The 6,360-nt window shown below is 37.0% G+C and overlaps 1 non-coding gene across 1 annotated transcript; it reads right to left on the bottom strand.

Annotated features, from left to right (window-relative positions):
- Positions 1 to 5,347: 5,347 nt before the first annotated feature.
- Positions 5,348 to 5,454, bottom strand: LOC123458924. The gene has a single exon (XR_006635860.1). It is a non-coding gene; the product is annotated as a U6 spliceosomal RNA (small nuclear RNA).
- Positions 5,455 to 6,360: the final 906 nt, after the last annotated feature.

Genomic DNA, 6,360 nt, shown 5'->3' with positions numbered 1-6,360 from the left:
ATAGCACTATTATTTAATTTTCATGAGTTAATTTTACAAATTATATCCACTTAGTAATGTGCTTCCTAGCTCTTACACTGTGTCAGATCAATACTTTTACATCTACTACTTCTTTTATGAGTGAAGTACATTTCTTTAAGCATCTTAAACACTTGCCCATATGTCACATGACACATACTGTAATGGTACTTGAAATGGATTGTAAGTTAGGATTGATTTTACAGACATTAGTGTTTAAGATGGCTTTTCTAAAGCAGGCATATAATGGCATGGTTATATCTTGCCAAAATACTGAAACATTTGTAAAGGTGCTGAAAAGAAAAGCCAGAATCCTCCTCCTCCATGTCCTTTGGGACATTTTGTTTAAAATGCTAATGTATTTTATGAGTTTTGATTTATAGGTATTCTTAACACTGTGCCTTTAAGGTATTAGCTTTTGATAAACTAATTGTGTGCCCTTTTCTCTTTAAAAGCATGAAGCTGCAAGTTATACCTTAAGGGGACTTGCAATGAAATGAATAGGAATCAAGTCTGTTAATATGGCTTGATCTGAGACAGAAAAGAGAGAAATATAATAATGATTTCAATTTGAATAACATGTTCACTAGCAGCCATAAAAAGAAACATCAGTTCTATCAGAAGGAGAAACAGCTACAATCCCATTATCCAGCCTGAATTACATACTAGCTGCAGAACCACTGTGAAAACAGCACACAGTGATGCGAAGCATCCAGTGCACATGTGGCTTTCCTGTGCTGTTGCATCCTCTCCTGTACAACTCCATGAAACAACGCAGAATCTGTGCTCTAAATCCAAAGGTTAAAAAAAAGGCTCAAAAGACAAACATATTTTAGCCTTTAGTTTTGTACTGGGATATCAACTATGTTCTCTGTAAATGTTAAAAAAAAAAAAGATTTTAGAGGTGACCATGTCTTCAGAATTTAATGTCTAGAAATCAATAACAAAAAGAAGCTTAAAATTGAATAAACAAACTAAAAATTAAAATCATTTCTAAATTAAAAAGAGACTTTGAGACAATATTTCTTCTCAAATCTTCTTATAAACGATAAATTGTATTTGCTTAAATACTTTACTTTTTCATAAGTAATAGATAGTATATGTGCTAAAGTGAATAACAATAAAACCTCAGTAACTTTAAGCAGAAAGCAAGTTATTATAAAATTATCTCATATATGATAAGTAGCTTAATTCCTATGAGGTTTTTTTTTTTTAAATGATGACATCTTTGATAACTTTCCAGCAAAATTGATACTTAAGTCATAGGTGAAGAAGAGAAAAAATAGCATTATAAACAGTTATAAGAAAACTATCTCAGGGCTGAAGAGATGGCTCAGCACTAAAGGAGCTTGCATACAAAGCCTAAAGACCTGGGTTTGTAAAATCATGTAAAATCAGATGCACAGAGTAGCACATATAAAAAAGAAAGTAGAAAAGAAAGTAAAGGAAAGATATTTCAGTGGTATGGTATCAGGTAATTTTACTATTTACTCAAAAGATAAAAATATCCTTCATACTTTGGAAAATGTCACAACAGAAGATCATGAAAAAATTCTCAGCTTATGTTCTAGTGTTGATATAATGCTACTGCTAAGAGCCATATTTAAAAACTACACAGAGGGCTGGAGAGATGGTTTAGTGGTTAAGAGCTTGCCTGTGAAGCCTAAGGATCCCGGTTCGAGGCTCGGTTCCCCCGGTCCCACGTTAGCCAGATGCACAAGGGGGCGCACACGTCTGGAGTTCGTTTGCAGAGGCTGGAAGCCCTGGCACGCCCATTCTCTCTCTCTCTCTCCCTCTACCTGTCTTTCTCTCTGTGTCTGTCACTCTCAAATAAATAAATAAGTAAAAATACTTAAAAAAAACTACACAGAACTAATATTAGATGTATGACATTTACTTTGGGATATATACTCAAATAAATGAAGAGTTGCAATCCTTGTAAAACATAATATTGTAAAAACAAAACTGGACCCAAATGGCAATGGTACCATAAAACCCTGTATCCTAAAGTTCAGACCAAATGGTTGAACCTTCACCAGGCCCTTAGATGGAACACCAGATTCACAAGACTGTGGAGAGTGTACAACGAAAACTGACCATTATCTCCTCCTGTTACTGTTTTTTTTTTTCTCTCTCTCCCTCTTCTCTTTCATCTCTCTATCTCTTTTATATCACTTATCCTTTTCTTCCTTATCTTCTTGGTCACTGACTTGTAACTCCCAGCACCAGTAGGTGGATATCATCCACATTGAATTTTTGATCAGAGAGACCTACAATGTCTCCCAAAAGAAGACAGATTTATGTTAGAGCACTTAATGACCTACCATAGGTTAGTGGTAAGACCCATCCTTTGTTGGCATGTAACATGGAGTGACATAGCTGGAAGCTGGAAGAGAGTCAGTCCCCAGACAGTTAGCATGTCTAGTGCCAGAAGGTGTTACATGAGCAACTGGGGGAAAATGACCAATATCTGTACAAGTGATGCTACTTAGCAGCAAACAACCTGATGTGATGCTCCTAGAAATGCAATAGTGGTGCATAGAAATGGTGGGAAACCAACTGGACTGATCTGCTCAGTGGAATGGAACCCATAGTTGGAGCCAGAAAACAAGTCAGAACCATATACAAAAAAAAAAAAAATGAGTTTGCTCTCCAATATCAACCTTCTACCAGTCATGGGTTACAAGAAGTCCTACTTATTAAACTCTCTCTAAAATAATAATGGTTATCCCATTTATCTGGTGCTGACTTCACTATCCATCAGAGAATTTGCTTCTCTTTATCAGATGGATGCAGATCCTGAGGAGAGAAGCAGCCCATCACACCTCACCAGGGCCCCAGCTGGAACTAAGAGTAACTGGGGAAATGAGCAAGAGTGCTGCTTTCTTGGTGAACCTGGTATCAGCAAAAGGGTGAAGGAGATAGACACAGAGAACACTCAAATCCTTCCAAACCAGATTTCCAGAGACAAGATGCTCCAAAGACCTCATCACTGAAATAGACCTGAAAATGAAACCAACATAGCTCAGAGAAATTCATGGAAGAGGGGGCCGAAAGATAGTTAGAGGGGGAAGCTGGGACATTATGCACAGAGACATTGCCTCCTCCCATAACAGATGGCTACCCGCACAATGCACAACCCAGAATGCCCAATGAGGAGGGGATCTTTGAAAGGGGAAGGACAGGGAAGAGGCTAATATTGGTACCAATATGGCTGTTTACACACTGAGCATGTACAAAACTGATAAAGAAAAAAAAAAAAGAATGTAAAATCACCAAACTTTCATTTGGGGAAAATTGGAGATTCATGTACAGATTTTGGAAATAATACAAAGAGATCCCAACCACACAACCTAATTTTCTAATGATTATTATACTATTCCATTCTAAATTATTTATTTGACTTTTCTTAATATTTTTATTTAATTACTGAGATAGTCTATTTTTCATTTGTCCCACAGTCACTGATGCTATGTGTGTGTGACAGAGAACTCATACTCCAGCATGCCACAAGGAAAGATATATGATATGCTAAGAAAAGTTAATTGAAAGGGTAAGAAAAGATGTCTTATAGTCATCCTGTAGAATGGCAGAGATTGACCCCTGAGGATTCTGGAACTAAACATAGAAGGAAGGCACACTGTAGGAACGTGTCGCCCACTGTGGCTGGGACACATACTAAATCATGAACCGTCGGTGACCACAGGCTAGAAGAGGCATTTACATATCCACAAATCTCTCCTTGAACATTTCCATTTAACAAATGTTATTTCTCCTCATAAAGGATGGGTGCATGATAAACCATTGAAAATAAAATACTGGTAAGTAGAATAAAATAGGGCAAACAAGATGAAAAGAAAAATTCAACAGTCAAGTGCAGAACTAAGTCAGTCCAGAAGAGATTTAATAGAGTAACAATGAGATTAAATTAAGTACATTTAAAAATAAGGGAATGGGCTTATATGTTGATAAAAGAATACAAATATGACACTGATTATACATAAAATGAGATCTTACAACACTTCAAGGCAGAAGGAACAGCCTCAACTAAGGCCAATGGTGAAATTGGTGTACTTTTATTAGAAGTAACTATGCTATGAACTGCTATGAAATGATAAAAGCACATACTGGGGGCTGGAGAGATGGCTTAGTGGTTAAGCACTTGCCTGTGAAGCTTAAGGACCCTGGTTCGAGGCTCAATACCTCAGGACCCAAGTTAGCCAGATGCACAAGGGGCTGCATTCGTCTGGAGTTCATTTGCAGTGACTGGAGGCCATGACACACACATTCTTTCTCTCTTTGTCTCTCTCTCTTTCTGTCACTTTCAAATAAATTAGAAAAAAAAAAAACCTTTAAAAATAATACATACTGGTAGTAAGAAAAGGTGACATGACAAAACTTAAAATACTCAATACTCATTTATATTTTTAATGAAGAAAATATTTATGACAATGATATGGCAGAATAAATGGCAAGAAGAATTAGCATAGCAGACACAGAAGTGACGTTGTATGAAGAAGCGGAAGAGTGGGAAGTTTGGAAAGACTGATCACACATTCTGCACTGGTGGATCTCTTGTGGGGAAGACAACAGGCTGATGTGCTAAGTATGTGCCATTTTATTTAAAGGATTTGTGTAAATGTGACATTTGTCTTATTTATATAAATAAAGCTATAGGGAAAGCAAAAATAGGCCAAAAACTCCTGCCTACTGGTAACAGACCACAATAATTGAGCCCCTCCCAGTTTTCTTCCAGAACAATCAGGATCATCAGAACCTCATCTTGATAGAAGGGAGGGGAAACCCTCAGGAGCATCTTTGCAGGTGCAACACAATTGTGCCTCAAATGTCTTGCTGGAGATAAAAAGAAAGTAGTGGTTGCTTGCATAACTGAACATATCTGCCTGAGTTGTTTTCCTGCAGATGTTATCCTGGGAATAGGCACACAATTGTTCATTCTTGAGCAGCCTTGACAGTCATTGTGATCTGGGTTGCCAGCAGTATGAGACAGAGGCACTTGCAAATCTGGATGAAAACATTGGAGTGGAAAATATATAAAATGGCTATTTGCTCTCAAATCTGCCTGAGTTATTATCTAACACTACTGGCCTTCTAATGTCAGTGCCCTGGAGGACTGCAAGTTGATGTTTATGCTGGCTCACAGTATGTACATGACATTAGTAAATTTAAATTTTCATCAGTAGCATTTGTATGAAACTATCTGTATATGTGTTGCATACTAGCACTAATTTCAGCCAAGATAATCAACTAAAGTAGAAATCCTTAAAGAGGAATTCTTTTTTTTTAAATTTTTTATTTATTTATTTGAAAAAATATGGAACGCTTCACGAATTTGTGTGTCATCCTTGCGCAGGGGCCATGCTAATCTTCTCTGTATAGTTCCAATTTTAGTATATGTGCTGCCGAAGCAAGCACAGGAATTCTTAATTAATATATTCACAGCTTGAGCCTAGTATATATACAATTTCAAAAATGCTTTCACATTAAATATCCCATATATACACTATATTAATGATTCAAGGCAGCTTTGGTGTAGAGCTTTATTATCAAAGTAGCAAAGTCCAATAATTTATACATGAATGGTTTTAATTTAATTCTATTTCTTAAACAAATTGAGTGAGATAAAAGAAATTCTTCTATCTATCTGCCATCTACCATTTATTTATCTTTGTATCTATTCATCTTTCTATCATTGTTTTCTGATTAGTTATTTACCTGGGAGTGAGAAAGAAGGGGGGAGACTGCAGGAGAAAATGGGCATGCTAGAGCCTCTGAAAACAAACTTCAGATGTATGTGTTCCCTTGTGCAACTGGATTTATGTGGGTACTGGGGAATCAAATCTGGGTGGTTAGGCTTCCCAGGAAAGCACCTTAAACCCCAAGCCATCTTTATATCTTTTTGAATCAGATGTCCCCTTTAAACTAATGTGTTCTGAATGTTTGGTCACCAGCTGGTGGCAATTTTGGAGGTGAAGTCTTTCTGAAGGAGGTGTTCTGTTAGAAGTAGGCTTAGGAATATTATAACCCATTCACCTTGCAAGTGGTTGGATCACTCTCCTGATGCCGTTTTCCTCCTGTTGTGCAGAGGTGATGTCCAGCCTCTGCTCATGCCATACTTTCACCTGCCATTATGAAGCTTCCCTAGAGACTATAAGGGAAAATGAAAACTATCCTACCATCAGATGCTTTTGGACAGGTGCTTTGTACCAGCAATGAGAAGGCACTATAACACTATCTATGTTCATCCACTTATTTATCAGGTATTTCTTTGACTCAAGTTATTTTCCCTCAATACCAAGAAAGCTAGAATGCAGTTTAAGT

The sequence above is a fragment of the Jaculus jaculus genome, chromosome 2 (genome assembly GCF_020740685.1).
Source record: "Jaculus jaculus isolate mJacJac1 chromosome 2, mJacJac1.mat.Y.cur, whole genome shotgun sequence".
Lineage (NCBI taxonomy): Eukaryota > Metazoa > Chordata > Mammalia > Rodentia > Dipodidae > Jaculus > Jaculus jaculus.
This window is presented reverse-complemented; position numbering and strand designations above follow the sequence as displayed.